Raw genomic sequence first — 23,202 nt, 5'->3', positions numbered from 1 at the left:
TTCCCCTCCTTCCCTCCACCCCTTCCCCCAGATGGCAAGCAGTCCTTTACATGTTGAATAGGTTACAGTATATCCTGGATACAATATATGTGTTCAGAACCGAACAGTTTTCTTGTTGCACAGGGAGAATTGAATTCAGAAGGTATAAATAACCAGGGAAGAAAAACAAAAATGCAAGCAGTTTATATTAATTTGATGGTTATGTTGATAATGAAAATAAGGGAAATGATGGTGAGTATAAGAAAGGTTTTATTATTTTCTATGTTGTGGTCAATAGTGATCTCTAGTTCTTCCTTGGTATAAATTCCTCCCTCTTCCACAGGTCTGACAGATAAATTATCCTATGCTCTTCCAATTTATTTATCATCTCATTCTTTATGCCTAGGTCATGAACCCATTTTGACCTTATCTTGGTGTACGTGTTAAGTGTGGATCAATGCCTAGTTTCTGCCATGCTGATTTCCAATTTTCCCAGCAATTTTTGTCAAATAATGCATTCTTATCCCAGAAACTGGTGTCTTTGGGTTTGTCAAACACTATATTATTAAAGTTATTGGCTGTTTTGTCCTTTGAACCTAACCTATTCCATTGATCAACTAGTCTATTTCTTAGCCAATACCAGATGGTTTTAGTAACCAGAGCAGAGGGAATAATTGAAGTGAATCAGAGAAAAACACCCCAAACTTTAAAATTAGAGATTGCTACACTAATAAGTTCTCATTCAAAAATGCACAGGCAAAGGAGAAAGAATCTGAATGATAGGAAAAAATGATTTATTTTCAGAGGACACTGAAGTTTTAAAAAGCCTCTTATGAGTAATGTTAATAGGGCTAACTTCCCAGAGAGAATTTAAAGAACTTAAAAATGACTTTAAAATGAAATGAGATAAATTGAGGAAAAACTAAAAAAAAAAGAATAAAAAAACCCAAATTTATGAAGAAAATTTAATCAACTAGAAGAGAAGACCCAGTGTCTTATAGAAGAAAATGAGTTTTCAAAAATTAGAATTGGGGGAAAGGAAGTTAGTGAAGTTGTAAGAGACCAAGACATAACTAAACAAAATATAAATATATAAAAAAAAATAGAACAGATTGTGAAACATTTTATTTTTTTTAATTTAATAATTACATTATATTGACACTCATTTCTGTTCCGATTTTTTTTCCCCTCCCTCCCTCCACCCCCTCCCCTAGATGGCAAGCAGTCCTTTATATGTTGGATATGTTGCAGTATATCCTAGATACAATATATGTTTGCAGAACCGAACAGTTCTCTTGTTGCGTAGGGAGAATTGGATTCAGAAGGTATAAATAATCCGGGAAGAAAAACAAAAATGCAGATAGTTTACATTCGTTTCCCAGTGTTCTTTCTTTGGGTGTAGCTGCTTTTGTCCGTCATTTATCAATTGAAACTCAGGTCTCTTTGTCAAAGAAATCCACTTCCATCAAAATATGTCCTCATACAATATCGTTGTCGAAGTGTATAATGATCTCCTGGTTCTGCTCATTTCACTTAGCATCAGTTCATGTAAGTCTCGCCAGTCCTCTCTGTATTCATCCTGCTGGTCATTTCTTACAGAACAATAATATTCCATAACATTCATATACCACAATTTACCCAGCCATTCTCCAATTGATGGGCATCCATTCATTTTCCAGTTTCTAGCCACTACAAACAGGGCTGCTACAAACATTTTGGCACATACAGGTCCCTTTCCCTTCTTTAGTATTTCTTTGGGATATAAGCCCAATAGAAACACTGCTGGATCAAAGGGTATGCACAATTTGATAATTTTTTGGGCATAATTCCAGATTGCTCTCCAGAATGGTTGGATTTCCAACTTTCCATGCTGTTTGTCAGGTGAAAGTTTCTATGAGCAACACTAAATATACTTCAAGGTAGCCCCAGGGATCCTTACTTAGGTTTTGTGCTGAGCTACCTACCCTGAAGATGTTTATATTTCACAGTGGTTTAACTTCAGTGCTGGGGTTAGATATTTTCAGGTTATTTCAGTAGGACCTTTGTTCTGCCTTGAGTCTTTGTTGTTGTTGTTGTTGTTTTTAACCAGTCTTTGTTCCCCCAGAGGTTCAATTTTGTATGTGAGCAAGATCTGAAGAACTAGAAATTTTCTGCCCTGCTCTACCATGCACCCAGAATTGTCCATTGATCATTGTATTTCATTATTTTACTTAGTTATTATTTTAAAAATATATACATGGATAATTTTTGATATTCACCCTACAAAACCCTGTGTTCTAATTTTCCCTCTTTTCTCTACATCCCTTCACCCAATTGAAAGTGATTCAATATGTTAAACATGTGCAGTTCCTCTATACGTATTTCCACAAATATCATACTGCACAAGAAAAATAAGAACAAAAAGAAAAAAAGAGAGAGAAATAAAACCAAATGCAAGTAAATGGCAACAAAATGAGTGAAAATATTATTTTGTGGTCCACATTCAGTTCCCACTGTCCTGTTTCTGCGTGTAGATGACTTTCTTCATCACAAGACTATTGGAAATGATCTAATCACCTCAATATTAACAACAACCATGTCTATCAGAATGGATCATCATATAATATTGGTTTTTCCATATATATCGATCACCTGGTTCTGCTCATTTCTCTTAGAATAAGTACATATAGATACTTGTGTTCCTTTTATAAATAGTACCACTAATACTGCAGCTTGAAGGAATATATAGAAGATATGGCTACAAGGTGAATTTGAAAGAATGACAAAAATAACTAAGTAATATGAAGGAAGAGTATGTTGGGTGCAGAAGAAAGGGAAAGGGGAAAGGATAAACTTTTGCACATGAACATGTATAAAAATTTTTTTTATAGAGGAAGAAAAGATAGAAGGGTAGATAATGGCATCTCTTGAACCTTACATCAGTATAGGCTCAACAGAGGAATAATACGCAGAAGCAATATAATATAAAGAAATCTATCTTATCCAACAGAAAAGCAAAGAGAAAAGAAGATTACATGGGGGCAGATTTGACAAAAATGAGGGCATATCTGGGGAGGTTTATGGACAGAAGCAAAACACTGATGAAGAAGATGGTGAAAGGGGATGTAGGAAAAATAGGAAGAAAATAGGATGTAGGTAAGTACACACTTAGAAATCATAACTATGAGTGGCAATGGGAAGAACTTTCTCAGAAAACAGAAACAGATAGCCATAATTACACAATTAGTTGTGTAAAAGAAACACCTGTAAAGCAGAGAGCCATATGCAGAGTAAAGGTAAGGGATTGGAAGAGAATATATTGTTTTAACTGAAGTTAAAAAAAAAATCTGGGCTAAAAATACTCATGCAGAGAAAAATGAAGTAAAAACAAACTTAAGTAAAAGAGATATGGATGAACATTATCCTGCTAGAAAGTACTATAGAAAGGAAGCAATATCAATACTAACATAAATGAACTAGTGGCTATAGCATTTAAGGACTAAAATAAAGAATTAAGTGAATTAAACGAAGAAATGTATAGCAAAATTATCCTAGTGAAGGATTTTAATCGACATATCTCAAAACTTGACAAATCCAACTAAAGAAAGCAAGACTGAAACAAAGAAAATGAATAGAATATTATAAGTTATATATGGCAGAACTTCGAAGAAATTGAATAAGAACAGAAAGGAATCAAACTTTTTCTTAACAACTAATGGCAACTGCAAATATTGACAGTGTAATAGGCCATAAAAATTTCAATATCAAATGTCGACATACAATAATATTAATTTTATTTTGGTATCATAATACAAGAAAAATTATATTCTACAAAGTGCAGTAGAAAATAAATTAAAAATTAGTTGAAATTAGCTACTGAATCCCAAAGAATAAGTGGTTCAAAAGTAATCATAGAAACAATAATTTTATGAGAATGACAATAAAGAGATAACATAACAAAATATATTGGATGAAGCCAAAATAATACTTAGGTGAAAATGCATTATTCTTAATTTTCACATCAACAAAACAAAGAACAAATTGATGAATTAGGCATGCAACTAAAATTTTTGAAAAAAGAACAAATTAAAAAATTTCAATTGAACACCAGACTGAGAATCCTGAAAACCAAAGATGAAATTATTCAGAAAGGAATATTTTATAAAACAAAAAACAAAAAACAAACAAACAAAAAAACTATTGATCTAATAAATAAATTTGGGAGCTGATTTTAGAAAAAACAATAAAAACAATACTAAGATAGATTAACCATGGAGAATTTTAAAATGGCCAAAGGATGTAAATATATAATCGTGAGATCAAGAATTTAAAACCATTTCTCGTCATATAAAAAATGTCTGTCACTCTTGATCAAAGAAATGCAAATTAAGGCAACTCTGAGGAACCTACATACTTCTCTGATTGGCTAATACAGAAAAAGATAGTGATAAAAGTTAGAGGAGATACGAGAAAACTAGGAAACTAATACATTGTTGTTGTGAACCACTCCAACCATTCTGGAAATCAATTAGGAACTGTGTCCAAAGGGATATAATATTGTGCATATCCTTTCATCCAGAAGTATTCCCTACTGGATCTGTATTCCCAAGCCATCATAAAAAGGGGAAAATAAGGGGGTGGAGGCAAAACACATTTCTTTCTGACCTTCTTACAACTCTTACAGCAATTACAAAATCCAGCATCTGAATTAGCTCTTAATGGGCAGAACCCACAAATATTGACAGTGCAACAAATTATCAGCAGAAGATAATTTCAAAGATCACCAGAGAAGCTCTATTTCAATTTGAAATGGGAGGGAGGCAGCCTAACACAAACAGCTGACAAAAAAGTCTGGGCAGACAGAACAGAGCTCTGGGGCATTGCTGACTGTCCCTGCACTGCAGACTCCACAAGGCAAAGAATCTACAGTAATCTACAGCAATGTTGGCCACTCTGCCCTGATTATAAGCCAGTAGATCAGCAGAGAAGTTATAAAACAATCAACACAAACACAAAAGATCAACAGTGAACACCAAAACGCCAGAATATCAGAGGATCTGACCACACCCACTCAGAACTGAAAGTGAATCAGCACTTACTCAGGGCAGCCCCTAGGTAGGTGGGTACCTTGGAAAGCTTCTCCTGCTCTAAAAGCAGATCTTAATTTAACTTTTAAAAAAAATTAGTGAACAAGTTAAGAGGACTCTAACAATTGACAACTTTTATAGTAAAAGAGAATAGATTTCAAACCCTGAGGATTCTAAAGGCAGAGGGTCTCCAGATGAAGCCCCAAAAGGTGATATAACCTAGTCCCCATTATACAAGGCTCTCCTAGAAGAAATTAAAAAAGGATCTTAAAACAGAGCTATAAGAAAATGGGGATAGGAAATGAAAGCTTTGGAAGAGGGTTTTGAAAAGGCAACAAAAATAGATTTAGTTAAATGGAAAAAGCATATAATTCATTAAAACATAAATTTGATAAAATGGGGGGGGAGGAGAGCAACTCCCAGAAAAACAGAATTTTTGAAACAGAAAAAGAAAGCTACTCCCAGAAAAAAAAATAGAATTTGTGAAACAGAAAAAGAAAAAAAAAACCTTCTTAAACAGAATTTTCAAAATGGAAAAAAAAAATAAATCCTTAAAAGGCAGAATGTGTGAAATGGAAAAGAAATTCCATAGAACAAAATGACTCATTTAAAAATTCAATTGGACAAATACAAAAAAGAATTTAAAAAAGTAAATGAAGAAAATAACACACTAAAATTCAAAATGAACAAATGGAAGTAAATGACTCAATAAGACAAGAAAAATCAGTCAAGCAATACCAAAAAAGAAAAAAGAAAAAAAATTGGGAATTTTGGGAAAATAATTGGGAAAACAACCGACTTGGAAAATAGCTCTAAGAGAGACAATCTAAGGATTTTTAGAATCCCTGAAATATATGATGAAAAAAAGAGGATAGACACTATCTTTCAGGAAATCATTAAAGAGAACTTCCTGGATATCATAGAAACAGAAAGTAAAATGACCATTGAAAGAATTCACCAAATGCTGCCTGGAAGAGTCCCCAAAATTAAAACCCCAAGGAATATCATGGCTAAATTTGAGAATTATTGACCAAGGAAAAAATATTACAAGCCCCAGAAAGAAACAATTCAGATACAGAGGAACCACAATAAGGATTACTCAGGACCTAGAAGCTTCCAATTTAAAGGATCAAAGGGCTTGGGATCTGATATCCTGAAAGGCAAAGGATCTTGGAATATAGCCAAGAATAAATTACCCTGCTAAATTGAGCATTTCCTTTCAGGGAAGCAGATGGACATTCAGTGAAACTGTTGAATTCCATGTGTTTTTAATGAAAAAAACAGAGCTAAATAAAAAAATTTGACCTCCAAATATAGAACTCAAGAGAAGCATAAAAAGGTAAAAAAGAAAAAAAAAAACTCTTGGGAACTGTATTTCTATTATAGATATATATTGAGGATACATATATAATCTAATTTTAGTGCAATAATATAAAAAATAAGCTAGAGATGGAAAGGGTAATGTAAGAGAAAAAAAGGGGAAAGTAGAGGTAAAATGAAGGAAATTACATCTCAGGAATAAGCAAAGAAAACATATAATTGAGGGAAAGAAGGGACGGTGAGGAATATTGTGTGAATCTTACTCTCATCAGATTTGGCCAAAAAAGAATATTAAATATATTTTGTTTCACCAAAAAACAAAAACAAAAGCATATCTCTAATCTCATAGAAAAGTGGGAGGGGAAAGGGAAAATGGGAAGGGGTTGGATAGATAGAAGGGAAAAGAGAAACAGTAGGGGACAGGTATGAAAAAGGGAAAGTATCTCTAAAGGGGTAGGACTGCTTGTGGCAAGGACTGATCATATATAAAATAATTGGGAGGAGGGAGAGGAGAAAAGGAAAGAGAAAAGTATCATTTGGAGTTAATAAGATGGTGGGAATACAGAATTAGTAGTTCTAACTGTAAATATGAATGGGGAACTCTCCCATAAAATGTAATCAAATAGCAAACTGGATTTAAAAAAAAAAAAACAGAATCCTACAATATGTTGTTTACAAGAAACACATTTAAAGCAGAATGATACATATAGAGTAAAGATAAAAGGCTGCAGTACTCTATTATGCTTCAGGTGAAGTAAAAAAAAAAAAAATCAGGGGCAGCCATCCTGATCTCAGATCAAGCAAAAGCAAAAATTGATCTGATTAAAAGAGATAAGGAAACTATATCTTGAAAAAGGCTACCATAGATAATGAAGCAATATCAATATTTAACATATATGCACCAAGTGGTGTAGCATCTAAATTCCTAAAGGAGAATTTAAGAGAGTTGCAAAAAGAAATAGAAAGCAAAACTATAATAGTGGGAGATCTCAAACTTGCTCTCTCAGAATTAGATAAATCAAATCACAAAATAAATAAGAAAAAGTTTAAAGAGCTAAATAGAATACTAGAAAAACTAGATATGATAGATCTTTGGAGAAAATTGAATGGAGACAGAAAGGAATATAACTTCTTTTGGGCAGTTCATGGAAGCTAAATTGACCATATATTAAGGCATAAAGACCTCAAAATCAAAAGGCAGAAATAATAAATGCATTTTTTCAGATCACGATGCAATAAAAATTATATTTAATAAAGGGCCAGAGAAAAATAGATCAAAAAATTGGAAACTTTGGCATAAAAATTAATGAATTAATAATTTGACAAAAACTACTGGGAAAATTAGAAACTATTTTTGGCAGGAAGTAGGCATAGACCCACACCCAACCCTATATACCAAGATAAGGTTGAAATGGGTTCATGATCTAGGTATAAAGAATGATACTATAAACAAATTTAAAGAACATAGGATAGTTTATCTGCCACATTTGTGGAGGAGGTATGAATTTGTGACCAAAGAAGAACTAGAGATGAATGTAGATCATAAAATATATAATTTTGATTATATTAGGTTAAAAAGGTTTTGTACAAACAAAAGTAATGCAAACAAGATTAGACAGGAAGCAATAAACTGGGAAAACATTTTTTATATCCAAAGTATCTGATAAAGGTCTTTTTTTTTCTAAAATATACAGAGAATTTACTCAAATTCATAATAAATTAAACCATTCTCCAATTGATAAATGGTCAAAGGATAAGAACAGATAATTTTCAGATGAAGAAATTGAAACTATTTGTACCTCCAAATCATTATTGATCAGAGAAATGCAAATAAAGATAACTCTGAGATATCACCACATGCCTCTAAGATTGGCTAAAATGACAGGAAAAGATAATGGCAAATGTTGGAGGCTATGTGAAAAAACTGGGACACTGATACATTGTTGGTGGAACTGAACAGATCCAACCATTCTTCAAAGCAGTTTGGAACTATGCTCAAAAAGTCATCAAACTGTGCATACCCTTTGATCCAGCAGTGTTTCTACTGGGCTTATATCCCAAAGAGATTTTAAAAGAGGGGAAGGGACCTGGATGTGCAAAAATGTTTGTGGCAGCACTTTTTGTAGTGGTAAGAAACTGGAAACTGAGTGGATGCCCATCAATTGGAGAATGACTTAATAAGTTGTGGTATATGTCATGTTATGGATACTATTGTTCTGTAAAAAATGACCAGCAGGATGATTTCAGAGAGGTTTGGAGAGACCTACATGAACCAATGCTAAGTGAAATGAGCAGAACCAGGAGATCATTATACAGGATAACAAAGATTTCTATATGATGATCAATTCTGACAGACATGGCTCTCTTCAACATTGAGATGATTCAAACCAGTCAAACTTGTGTAGTGTCAAGCAGAGCCATCAACCCCATAGAGTGAACCATGGGAACAGAGGGTGGAATACAATATAGCAATCTCCCTCTCTCTGTTATTTGCTTACATTTTTATCAGTTTTTCTTTTTCTTCCTTCTTGATCTGATTTTTCTTGCATAACCAAATAACTGTATAAATATGTATACCCATCTTGAATCTAACATGTATTTCAACATATTAACACGTATTGGACTACCTGCCAGATAGTGGAGGGAATGAGGGGAAGAAGGGGAAAACTTGCCACAAAAGGTTATGCAAGGGACAATCTCCCCTTTGCTATAAGTGCTGAACTCCACCTTTAAAAATGAGCAAAAAAGCAAAAGTAACTCTAACCTTCTATTGGTTTTAATGAGACAGGGATGAATAGACTCTAATTCCTGAGGAAACTGAGGGCAAAAAATCTACAGATGAAGCCTCAAAGTGTCAAAGTTGGTTTCCATCTCACCAAGAAATATTTTGCTCAATTACATGGCAATAAGTCTGACAATCTGAGTAAACCTGATGAATATTTAGTAAAATATAAAATGGAACACAAAGATTAAATAACACCCTTATAGAAGAATAAATTAAACAAGCAATTAGTGAATTCATCAAGAAAAAATCTTCAGGGTTTGGTGGTTTCATGAGTGAATTATATCAAATATTTAAAGAAAAATTAATTTCAATGCTAGATAAAATATTTGTGAAAATAGGAAAAGAATAAGTCCTACCAAACTCATTTCATGACATGAATATAGAATTATACCTCAATCAATAAGAATCAAAATAGAAAAAAACAAAATTATAGAGAAATTTTCTTAATGAATATTTATTGAAATGTTTGAATAATAGCAAAGTGATCACAACAAAATATCAGAAAGATTATACACTATGACCATGTGGAATTTATACGAAGAATACAGAATTGGTTCAATGGAAAATGTTTAACAAGACGGAGCATATCAATAACAAAACTAACCAGAAATCTTATAGTTAACTCAACGTATAAAGAAAAAGCTTTTGACAAAATACAGCATCCATTTTTATAGAAAAATTCTATTGAGTATAGGAATTAAATACTTATCATTTTATTTATTTTATTTTATTTATTATATTTCATTTTATTTATTATTTATTATATTATATTTATTATATTTTATTATTATTTAAGATCTTCTTAGGGATCAAAAAGATCTTCTTTTAGGAGCTTCATTAACATTACATCCACTGGCAGGAACTTTTGCTATTTGATAATAAATTATACTAATTTAATGCAATTAATTCTGAAATACATATTGGACAATTTGCTGTCCAAATTTCTAAGATCAGAGTATGTCAGCTGGATTTCTTAAGCTATTCTTAGTGTTGGGAGATATTACCTCACGTAAGCCCAAGGGGTGGAAATGTAGCAATGAGGTTAATACTGCCTTTTTTTCAGCCAGAAAAACACATGGAAGTTTCCCAGTAGATGTTTCTTTCTTCTAGGGGATAAAGCTTGGAATGTACTGGTGGCAATGCTCACACTTGGAAAATATAATCTTTTGAGAGAAACACAAGTTCTTAGAACTGTTATAAAATTATGTTATTGTCGATTTTTATTAACTATAAAACTCAAGTACAAGAGTTCTATGTTCTCTACTACAAAAAGGAAAAGTACAGGAGATGTAACATCTCTTGTCTCAGGGCACCCTTGGTTAGTCTCATGAAACCTATGGACACTTTCTTAAAATATTTTTCAATGCATAAAATAAAATGCCACAGATTACAATGGACACCACTTTTGTTGAAATATAGTTATTAAAATATTATTTTAAGAAAAGCATTGCTGGACTCAAGTTTAGTGATTTCTGAACTAAAAGACTACCCAAAGATGACCATAATTTTTTTTCATGAAATGGAGGTACATAAAAATAAATTTGGCTCTTTAGCCAGTCAGTTGGACTACAATCTTATCTTTTACTTTTTAATTATACTTTTTAACTATAACATCTCGAACTACTCACTTATTCAGGTCTTAGTTTATTCACATGTAAAATGAGAATATCAAACCTAGAAGGCTCCTAACTCCTCTTTGAGCTACAGAAATATGACTTCACAGGCAATATTTGGAATAGGTGCCTAGTGTTTTGCCATATGTTTTGATACTAACTGCTCTAAAAAGTTTATAATCTGATCCTTAATTATAAAGCAACCTAAGCTATTATTTAGTGAATCCACATTGGGCTCTCCATCATTCTGTTTTTTAGTCTTTTCATCTTCCCCTTCTTCCATGCGTTTTATTAAGAATTTCTTTATAATTTCCATAAGTCAGTGGGTGAGAGTTAAAAAAATCCCCATGAAAATAAAAAGCAATTGAAAATAAAACAGCTTAAAGAAGTTTATTTCTGAAACATTAGAAGAATGTAATGGTATAGTAAGAATTCAATAGCATAAATAATTATTTTTCATACAATTAAATATTATATGGAGCCAAAGGGATATCTTTATGTACATGTAATTGTAATAATCAGCAAAAACTACAATAGGTTGTTGAGTATAGGAGTTTGAAACATAATGAGCCATAGAGAGCCTTTGCTCCATGCTAGAAAAAAAAGCAAATTGTTGCAAAAGATGTTTTTGCTTATTGTTGGTCTGGCCTGTCTCCCAAATGACCTCTTGTCTATGAAGAATTTTCCATATTCTCATATGCAAATGAGTCCAAGGTCCCAAACATACTACCTCTCCAATCCTGTTATCATCTCATAAAAAAGTAATATTTCTTGAGTTGCTTCTAGTGATAATTAGCATAGGTCAGGTTCCTTGAAGACTCTTAATCAAAAATCTTGAACTTACCCAATAGAAATCCAAACTTAAGTACAATCAGTCCCCAAAGTAACAACCACATAAAAGACTTCATAGAGAATAAAGTACCAGACTTAAAACCAGGGAAATTAGAAAAAAGTTCCAATTCTGCCACTTAAAAGTTGTGTGATCTTAATCATTTCATTTATAATACCTAACAAATTCTATTTTTTTTAATCTGTGTAACTGGGAAGACAATACTTTTGGTTTATACCTCATTTGGTAGGTATAAGATCTAAATAAGATAAGATAAAACCCTTTGTAAACTCTAAGAATTATAAAAATAATTTATTATTAATATTACTTTATGAAAAGTATGTCACTATCTGGCATGGTTATTTTTGCTACAAGCATTTTGTGGTGTAATGTCTGGGCTAGCTCTCTGGAGGTCCTCCAAATAGACCTTGGTTTCAGCAGAATAATCACTACAAGAATAGTCAGGAATATAGTCCAAAGTCTTTATTACCTCTTTCACTGTCTGTCTCCTTTGCCTGGGGCCGGGATATTTTTCTGGGGGGAACCTTCTGATGAGCTTTGATCATAGTGAAGGAATGCAGAAGGCAGGAGAGCCACTAGGATGGTGGAAGATTGAATGTCTCTCTTCCAGTTTTGTTGGCTCTTATATACCTTACTTACATCATTACAGCATATTGATTATGTGTGAACTTAGAGAACCATTACATCACCATGCTAAGTACTAAGTATATATGTAAACTAGATAACCATTGTCTCATCAATTTCTCTGAGATAACACCTTGTTTCAAGTATACTTCTCCAGAGTTCTGGCTCTCTGTATTAAGGGATCATTTTATTTAAGTTGTTATTTACAATTTATATTGTTTTACTACAAGGAAACTTACATGACTGAAAAAATATTCTTATGCTCTCCAAAAAGTCAGCTTTCTCTACATTAGATGTCCATTTGGCTTAGTTTTATGTGTATTCAAATATAACTTTGATCTAATTAAGAATTTTAAGTCACAACCATAATTATATAAAGTCCACAAGTTGCAATATTAAAAGAAAGTGGTGAATGAATTTTAACTGATCCTAATACTAATTTTTAACACACTAAAATATCCTAAATATTTAATTTAGGTTAACTTCAGATAAAATAAAGGGTTCAAATTACAGGAAAAAAACAACCACATTAAAATCTGTCCTTATAGTAAAAATTATATTAACATGAAAACTGCAAAGATAGCTAAAACAATAAACATTTTTATTCAATTGTTTAATTTTATTATTTTTTTCTATTATCAGGTTGTTTAGTTACTTAATGACAATAAATTTAGTTCAAGATGTAGCATATAGATAACTCTTGAATTATTAGTTTCTGCAATATTTAATAGAATTATTGTATATTTATCTTCCTATCCATTAGCACAGGAAGGGGGAGAGCGAAATATTATATTCCTTCATATGTGAGAGAATTAGTTCTATTAAAGCCACATATGCATGATTTGTTCTAACTATACTAAAAATAGGGAGAATAGTATCATCACACACATCATGGGGGGAGTGAGGTGGGGGTTCATTTATGTTATTTTTTGAATTCTCTCTCCTTTCCAATCTGTCGTCAAACTACTGCCAAAGTAATTTTCATGAAGCAAATATGGACCTTGCTACTCCCCTGCTTGATGAAATCCAGTGACTTCTGATTGATTGCCTCCACAATCAAGTATAAACTCCAACATTTGGCATTAAAAACACTTCAAAATTGGATGCTAGCCTACCTTTCCAGCTTTATTGTGCCATACTCTACTTCATTCATTATGCAGTCCAGCCAAACTAGTGTTCTGATTCACATGCTATATCTCCCATCTAGGTATTTTAAATTACCCGTGATTAGAATGTACTTCTTTCTTACCTCTGCTTCTTAAAATCATTCCTATTTTTCCTTCAAAGCTCTGATCATTTTATTTTTCACATGAAACCCTTCCAGCTGCTTGTGCCTTTCCTCACAAAATTAGGATGTGTATATTTATTTTATGTATTCATATACATATAAACATATTGTCTTTTCTAATATAATGTAAGGGCCCTGAGGAATAAAATTGTGCTCGTATTTTTCTTTGTATTGCCAGGATCTAGAATAGTACATGCTATATAATACAGATTTATAAATGTTTAATGATTGATTGGTAACTTCCCTTATATTAGGTATGAGAGAGACATACACACATACACAGAGCAACAGAGAGAGAGAGAGAGAGAGAGAGAGAGAGAGAGAAAGAGAGAGAGAGAGAAGAGAGAGAGAGAGAGAGAGAGAGAGAGAGAGAGAGAAGAAAGAAATTAGTTGCTCTACTTCTCCTATCTTCCCTTATTCGGAAAGCTTTTTAATATGGGAGGGAGAGAAGAAGGAAGGAAAAAAGAAGAAAGAATGAAGGGGAAGAGGCAATTAAGCCTTTCATATCCATTAGATGCAGTATAAAGTATAAAATATACAAGTACAAGCAAAAAGAAAATAGTCTCTATTTTCAAGGAACCTGCTTTCCAATGATGGGGTACAATCCATAAGAAGAAGATGAAAGGAAGTGTGTATAGAAAAAGGGGCCTGTTAGGAAAACATGGTTCTGAAGTCTAGAAAGTCAGAAACAGAATCAAGAGAAGAACCTGACAACTGAACCTCATTAATCTTATATACACAGAAATTCCTATCCAAAACTATAGAAATCCCATGACTATTTGATATTTCCCAAGGAGATATTACATTGAAAGCCAGATGTTTGTTTCCCTTACCTATGCAGTCACTCCAATTTTACTTTTTTTCATTTTAACTTATATAACACCACAAAATAGAATAGAAAGGTGCTAGATATTCAATGACTATTATAGAAGAAAATTAAATCAAGACAGCATGACTTGTGGGAAAAAGGGCAATAATCAGGCATTTATCATAATGACAACTGTATATTTTGTCCTTTTCTCACAACAATCATGTAAACAATAATGCATTCTTATCTTCATTGTACAGATGAAGTTACTGAGACTCATCTTCAGACTTAGAGTCATTTATATCCTACTATTAGCAATTCTAGTGACAAAAATGATAAGTGTAATGTTAAATATGAATATACTGATATAAAATAACTTAAATATTCAAATAGATTTCAAACAAAATAAAGGCTGCCAGTGCATGGGATAATTAAGAAGTACTAAAATATGTCCTTTTTGTAGTAAAAATTATATTAATGTGAAAAATATATAGCTTGATATAACTATTATTGCTTTAGCTGCAGCTTCTCTTTCCAGGACTGTATATTGATTACTGTATATTGAGTTATTGATTTGTTCTGAGTTCCTTACCTCTTTTTGTCCGTCTAGCTTTATTTCCTCCTTCTTGCTGTGACCATTGATACTACTCTACAGTATTTCATTTCTGAGCAGATGAGGCAATGTGTATTATGCAGAAAACAGTCATAGATCAAGCAATGTGAATTCAACTATTAGAAATGGATACTCTCTTACAGAAAGCCTTTTGGACAAAAGTCTAAGTATTTCAATTGTATGTGATTCTTCATGATCCTTATTTGGGTTTTTCTTGAAGTGAGTGGCTTGCCATCTCCTTCTCTAGCTCATTTTACAGATGAAGAAATAGACAAATAGTAACTTATCTACTTAAGTTCATACAATTAGTATGTAATTGAGTCCATATTTGAACTCAAATTTTCTTGACTTGGTCTCAGCACTCTATCCACTGCACCACCTCACTGCCAAAGATTTAAGGATATTGATATACAATATGCACCCTACAATCCAAACCTAGTACATAATGTGAACCTGCAGAAAAACAATATTGGCCAGACTTGAATTTTTGCATTATTTTGTTTTTCAAGTAACTTTTGCAGTTTATTTATTACATATGTATTATTATAAATACATGTGACTTTCTTGCTCCAACCCTAAAATACTGTGAGCTCTATGAATGAAAGGACTGTGTTAAAGTTTCATTTTATATAAGACTTAGAATATAATTAAAAATGTATTTTATTACCTTCATATTCATAATATCATGAATGTAGAATTAAAAAGACTTCAGTCATTTAAGTCAAACCCAAATGATTGCTATTATTTTACAGACAAGAAAACAGAGACATAAAAACATTAGCTGACTTGTTCAAAGTCGCAAAGCTACTGTCTGAGACATGAATTGAACCTTGTTCATCTTGATTTTTACATCATTCACTAGGAAGCCAAGGCTCACAGTAGTGAAAGGAAGAGAAAACAGGTTAAGATAAATACTAAGACAAATTAATAAAGATTAAATAGGTGGGAAAGAGAGAAGGAAGCCTGGAAAATTAAGGAACTTTCCATTTTGTTTTACAAATAATGTCTCCAGAAATTGGTACTGTTTTTGGTGGTGGTAGTTGTTTCATTATTTGGTTGTTTTGTTTTGTTTTGGTTTTGTATGAAGGATCATGAAATCCCAGAGCACCTAGAAAAGTCACAGTGGAATAAAAGTATAAAAATTCATGCAGTTTTTTAAGCACAGAAATATTTACTGGTTTGCATTACATTAAGTATTATTTCTTTGATTTGAACAATGTGATAAAGTTTCATATTCTCAAAATAAATTTTGAGAGATTTCCTTCCATAAAACATTAAAAGATCTCTACATACTTATATCACTTAGTTTGGCCCCATGGGCTTTTGTCAATTCCCAGCATGTCCAAAAAATAATGAAGGGAATTGTGTTACTATATTAGATCTTAAGCTCTTCCTATTGGGCAAGATATAAGTTCACTCAGAGAGCAGACACTCTTTAATGATGTAATATTTTGGAGAAAATTATCCTTTTATGATTGCTAAACTGGTCAATAATTTCAATGTAAAGTCATCATTTGTATTTTTTGTTATCTTTTTCAAATAATACATTTCTATGAACATAACAGCTGGTAAAGTCTAGAAATGACAGGGATAATAAAAATCTTATCTGAATTCAACCTTTTCTTTAATTCTACTCCCACCCACACTGCCATTATCAACTTTAAAATTTTATTTTCCTCTCTTGCCATTATCCTGGTGATTTTGTATACAAATGTTTCTGTGGTATATGAGGGTAACATCACAGCAGCAATTACAACATATTGTAGAATAGTTTTGTTAATGTCTATTACTTTTGCATGCAAATAGCTGAAATGAGAGTACAGTCACTTAAGCCATACAGCCCTGACTTAATTCATTTTTTACTGACTATGAAATCCACTTTTTTATTACAAATATTGTTCCATTCCCTTCTACCTCCACAACTTGATTTCAATAGAATATTCCCAGGTCTCAGGATCTGTAGAGTTTTTGTGTTATGTATCTGTTTATTTTCAGAATAAGCAAAAGGTAAAATATTACAGGGTTTGAATTAGATCCCTCAAAATATTTTCAAAACCAAAATATTTACTGAAACTATACACAGTAGTACATAGTACATAACAACATGAGATAACAATAAAATACTAAATAATAAAGAAATAGAAGTTATTATCTGAATTTTAGAAAATTTCACTAATAAAAACATTAAAATTTGCTTGCAATTAACTTCATTCTCATAGCATAACACTCTCATGCTGTGTCTATCTTCCACATGAGCTACAGCTAAGAGGATCCATGTTAATGACTCAAACTCAAACAATCAAATTGCATTTGTTTTAAATTTGCTATTCTAATACTTTTAAACAAGAAAAATAAGTCTAACAAAAAAATGGCTTGAATGCAAGGCTTAAACTATATACCAACTTAATCAATATATTATAATCAGTAAATCTGATAATAAATTTATCAACTATTAACTCTGCCAACTAGTTCTTAGTTAATGGTGTTATGCTAAACTGCATGAAAAATGAATGTTAATATGTACATTGGTGTTATACTATGCCTTTTCAGAAAGGGATGTTTGCAAAAAAAAAAAAAAAAAAGTAACACTTTCAATGACTTACTGGGGAATAGTCTTATTTTCTTTTAGTAAATGCGTATAATAATACAGAGTCCTAAATGAGTATTCCTTTTAGGCAAAGATAGAATACATTTTTTCTTCTCTCTTACCATGTACTTTTCCCCCTTTGCTATCTCTATAAACAAGCACACATACAGTTCCTTTGATTCATTGTCACATTGGCCATAAAAGTGTCTCTTCATTTTTGGCTGTCTAATCTCCACGTCTGGAATTCATGTTTTCCTCATCTCATTCACACAGGGATTTCTTGACAATTCCAAACATTATCTTTGATTTAAAATCTTTGTGAATTCTTTTGACTACTAGTACCTTCTCTTTTAAAGTTATTTTGTATTTCTCTGCTTTGTATTTATTTGCACTTATTTTCTTTACTTTTATTAGGTGTATATTCATATAATAAAGGCCATCCTGGATCCCATCACTTGAAGGTCAGTTGGTTATATTGTGCTCTAAACATTCTTAGGGGGTTGGTGAGACTACCTAGGTTCTCTGCAATAGACTCCAGCCTCCATCATTGATGTTTCCTCAATTGTAGGAGGGGTGGTCCCATGCATCCGCATGGGAAGTTAGTATTCAATTATTGTTCTGTAAGAAACATCCCGCTGAATGATTTCAGAGAACCCTGGAGAGACTTGCATAAATTGATGCTGAGTGAAGTGAACAGAAGCAGGATTATACAATGATCAATTCTGATGGATGTGGATCTCTTCAACAATGAGATGATTCAAACCAGTTCCAATTGTTTAGTAATGAAGAGAATGCCCACCCAGAGAGAGAACTATGGGAACTGAATGTGAACCACAACATGCATTTCTACTCTTTCTGTTATTGTTTGCTTGCATTTTTGTTTTCCTTCTCAGGATTTTTCTTTCTTTCTAGATCTGATTTTTCTTTTGCAGCAAGATAACTATATAAATATGGATACATATATTGGATTTAACATATACTTTAACATATTTAAAATGTATTGGACTACCTACCATCTAGGAGAAGGGGTTGGGGAAAGGAGGGGAAAAGTTGGAACAGAAGGTTTTTCAAGGGTTGAAAATTAGTCATACAAATGTTTTGTAAATAAAAAGCTATAATAATATTTTTTAAGAATGAAGTTAGCATTCAGATGAAGTTTTATATGGAAATATTTCCTTGCTAAGGAATAACCCACAAACATATCCCTTCTCTTGCAACATGTAGGAGACATAATTCTCTTCCTACTTTATACCTCCACAATCTCTGGGAAAGGGGATTGTATTAGGTTCATAACTTAAATAAGTTCCTATTGAAAACAGTCACAGTTCCAAGTGCTACCACCACCACCCAATTTGGCTGAAGTTCCATGCACCCTTGGCTTCTTGGGTCTTGAACTAGGGTAAAAGAAGGAGAACCAGGGAATGAAAATCCTTCTATTCTGAGTACTTCAGGTCATATTTTCTGCTCCTCCATCTGGACACAACAGAAAAATTAATTACAGAAAATAACATCTCAGTCTCATCTGCTTAAAAGTTGTAGATATCAAATCAAAGGAGAGAAACAACATATATAAGATAATGGACACATAGGTTCTAAGTTAGGCAAACTGACAATGCCTAAAGAAGTTCAAGTTAGATATGGGTGTGTATGTGTGTATATCTCCTTATTTTATTTTATTAGGATGATACCTAATTTAAAGTAGATATTGGCCAACTTACTATATTTGTGTCCTCAGTACCAGGCACAGTGCTAGCATATAGGATACACAGTATATGTTTGTTTCATTATAATAAACTGTAAAGATTTTTAAAAAATACATCTACATGCTAATAGGCTGCATAGAAATCGTTAAGGCTCCCTGTCTTTGTAGCAGAATCAAGTAGACAGGAGCAACTTCAATAATCTGTGACCCTAAAACGCCGTCACAACATAGGAAACAATTTTCCCTTAACCTACAAATATCAATGGAATATCAATGGAAACATCATCAATAATAGTCTCTAGAGAGAGGCTCTAAAACTAAAAATCTGCTAAATTCAGGGTATATACCCTCTCAACTATGACTCTAAAATTTAGTTTGCCCATTCTAGGAATGATAATTATTCAAATGACTGTCTATTTCCCACCTCATGAAACACACTACTTCTACTATTTCCTAAAGGAGAAAGTTAATTAATTAATTAAATAACAACATAAAATTAAATAACTAACATGGCAATTAATCAATTATAATATAAAGCAAGGAAAGTAATAAGGAAATAAATCGAAGAAAAAAATGCCTTGCCTATATGCTAAGGTTTACAAAATCCCTATACTCCTAGGAGTTATTATATAATTTACCACTAAATCCTTCTAAATTCTCACATAGCAGGAAGGCAGCTATTTTATTCTAATGCCAAGGGGTGGTCACAGGATACATCATGTTTGTTTCCTTGTAATCTTCCCCAGGAGAATTTCATAAAGGCTCAAAAATGACTTAAAAGTTATCACCTATCTAGTCATCATGATAGTCCAGATGGGACATCGAGGATCAAGAACCATGACGACTCCTTCCATAAACCCACACATACACAAGTAAACACACAGATGAATGTGTACTCTTCTTGTAACTACTGAATATGGCTCTATATCTGCCTCTCCTGCTCATGCAACTCTGTTCTATGAAATTGATTACCAAATCAGTAATTCTTTTTAACTAACCCCTTTTAGATGAATGAAACACCAATGAAAATTCTTGTTTCATTAGATTTTTCATGCTATTGATGATGTCCAACATCTAGCATTATGGAAATGTTATGGTACTCACATATCTCTGAGATTATTATATTCTCTTTTATTATTGTCTTTGCCATCATCATTAAGAGAAACAATATAAACAATCTTAGTGAAGGATGGATTGTTGTGGAAGTTTATATGAAACATGTGAAAGTAAAAACAATAAAATATGAAAATGGATTGAATGGGTTGGATAGCTATAAGAGAGAAGTTAAGGACATCACAGAGTCTATGAAACTGGGTGACTGGGAACCAAATTATGGATGTTAGTGAAACTATGAAAACATTTGTTATTTTTCTTCTTATAGTCCATGCAGAACCATTGTAGATTTTTCAGTGAAAGCAGAGTATTGTTATAGGATGCTTACAACAGTTGTTTCCAAATCTACCTGTCTTTTACTGATAAATTTCCCTACATTTCAGCCACAACCTGAAATTATGCAAAGAAAAGGTAGAATTGCTTTATTTATTTATTTTTTAACTTTATTTTTTATTATAACTTTTTATTGACAAAATTTTTCGACATTGACCCTTGTAAAAACTTCTGCTTCAACTTTTCCCCTCTTTTCCTTCACCTCCTCCCATAGATGGAAGGTAGTCCCAGACATGTTAAATATGTTAAAGTATATGTTCAATACAATATATGAGTACATTTTATACAGTTATCTTGCTGCACAAGAAGAATCATATTTAGAAAGAATATAAAAATAATCTGGAAGAAAAACAAAAATGTAAGCAAACAATAACAGAAAGGGTGTAAATGCTATGTTGTGGTCCACACTCATTTCCCAGTATTCTTTCCCTGAGTGTAGCGAGTTCTGTTCATTACACTTGGAACTGATTTGGATCCTCTCATTGCTGAGGATGGCCAGGTCCATCAGAATTGATCCTCATATAGTATTGTTGTTGAAGTGTATAATGATCTCCTGTTTCTGCTCATTTCACTCAGCATCAGTTCGTGTAAATCTCTCCAGGACTCTCTGAAATCACCCAGCTGGTCATTTCTTACAGAACAATATTCCATAACATTCATATACCACAATTTACCCAATCATTCTCCAATTGATGGGCATCCATTCATTTTTCAGTTTCTAGCCACTACAAACAGGGTTGTCACAGACATTTTGGCACATACAGGTCCCTTTCCCTTCTTTAAGATCTCTTTGGGGTATTAACACTGCTGGATCAAATGTTATGCACAGTTTGATAACTTCTTGGACATAATTCTAGATGGCTCTCCTGAATGGTTGCATCTGTTCACAACTCCACCAATAATGCATCAGTGTCCCAGTTTTCCCATATCCCCTCCAACATTCATTATTATCTTTTCCTGTCATCTTAGCCAATCTGACAGGTGTGTTGTGGTATCTTAGAGTTGTCTTAATTTCCATTTCTCTGATCAATAGTGATTTAGAAAACTTTTCATATGAGTAGAAATAGTTTCAATTTCATCATCTGAAAAATGTCCTTTCATATCCTTTGACTATTTATCAATTAAATAATGGAATGATTTTTTATAAATTAGAGTCAATTCTCTATATATTTTGAAACTGAGTCCTTTATCAGAATTTTTAACTGTAAAAATGTTTTCCCAGTTTATTGTTTCCTGTAGAATTACTTTTGTCAAGATATTAGGAGACATACTGTTTTCCAAAACTAAGACCCAGAAAACAGTCTGTGTCTAAGCCTGTCATAATGACAATCTTGCCCTCTGGATCTGGCAAACTGTGTAGCTTTGACCAGCACCAGGTGTTCACTGAGGGCTTTATGTAGTTTTGTTAGAGCTCCTCATATTTCTCAGGATCTAAAAGAAATCCACCACATTGCTTGATATGCTCATAATCCTTTTCTTGTAGGTGCCAAGGGAATTGTATGAGCTACTGCACTCCTGTTTCCTACCACACTTATTCTGGTTCTTAATGTGGAGTCTGTTTCCACAGGACCCAAGAATATCCATATCGTCCAATCATGAGCCTATCATAGGAATCCAAGAAGGATTGTATCACAGTCCAATGCACTTTTGGTTTTATTTATGTATCTATGTCCTGTTATGGCTCAGCATATTGAACTCTCTTTCTCAGAAGGTGGGGCTTTAGTTTGCAAGCATTTTCCTAACTTTGAAATTAATTAAACTTCTGTTTGATCCCTGACTCTAATTGTTCTGTTTGCCTCTGACCATTTACAGTCTAGAAGCCACTGCCAGTGCAGTTGACACCCATTATATCTATAAAAGTCTTTTCAGCTCTCCTCACACTATCAATAGTTCAGAGAGATAGTGAAAGTCATAACAACAATTATATATAAGGGTGACTATGCATCCTTGTGCCCAAAGAGATGATTAATGAAATTCTTGGATTTAAACATAGGTGAACTGTTCCTTTCCCCTCCTTTTAGGACACAATTATATAAAATCTTCTGCCCTTCCCATTCATATCTATTAATATTACTTATTCTTAGCTTATTATTGAATAAAATTTTAATTGTGGTTTAAATTGTGGTTGTTGACACAAGGGCAGAACTACTTAGCCAGAAAGTTTTGTGGCTTTTTTTTTTTTTGATCTACTTTGCAATTGCTTTACTAGTCACACTGAATACTGTGGTATCAATTCTGTAATTGGAACCAGGATAGCTTCAAGTAAAACACATGCTATCTTTACTTTCCTGAATCTGTGACAAACTACTATGGTCACTTCCTTAGGGACTAGCCACAAAACCTCATTCCTTTATCTCTTTGGTCACATCAGGGAGCAATCAGCCCCTCAGAAATTCCTTCTGTCTTTGGCAGTCTCTTCAGACACTTTATTTCTTCAGCCAGGGGTTCATAGCTACCTAATGTGAACTACTTGAAGAAACACAGGACCTAGGAAATCATTAGGAAATGTTGCTAAGTTAAT

This window comes from Antechinus flavipes, chromosome 1 (genome assembly GCF_016432865.1).
Source record: "Antechinus flavipes isolate AdamAnt ecotype Samford, QLD, Australia chromosome 1, AdamAnt_v2, whole genome shotgun sequence".
NCBI classification, from domain to species: Eukaryota; Metazoa; Chordata; class Mammalia; order Dasyuromorphia; family Dasyuridae; genus Antechinus; species Antechinus flavipes.
The sequence above is the reverse complement of the archived record's forward strand: the minus strand, read 5'-3'. Positions refer to the sequence as shown.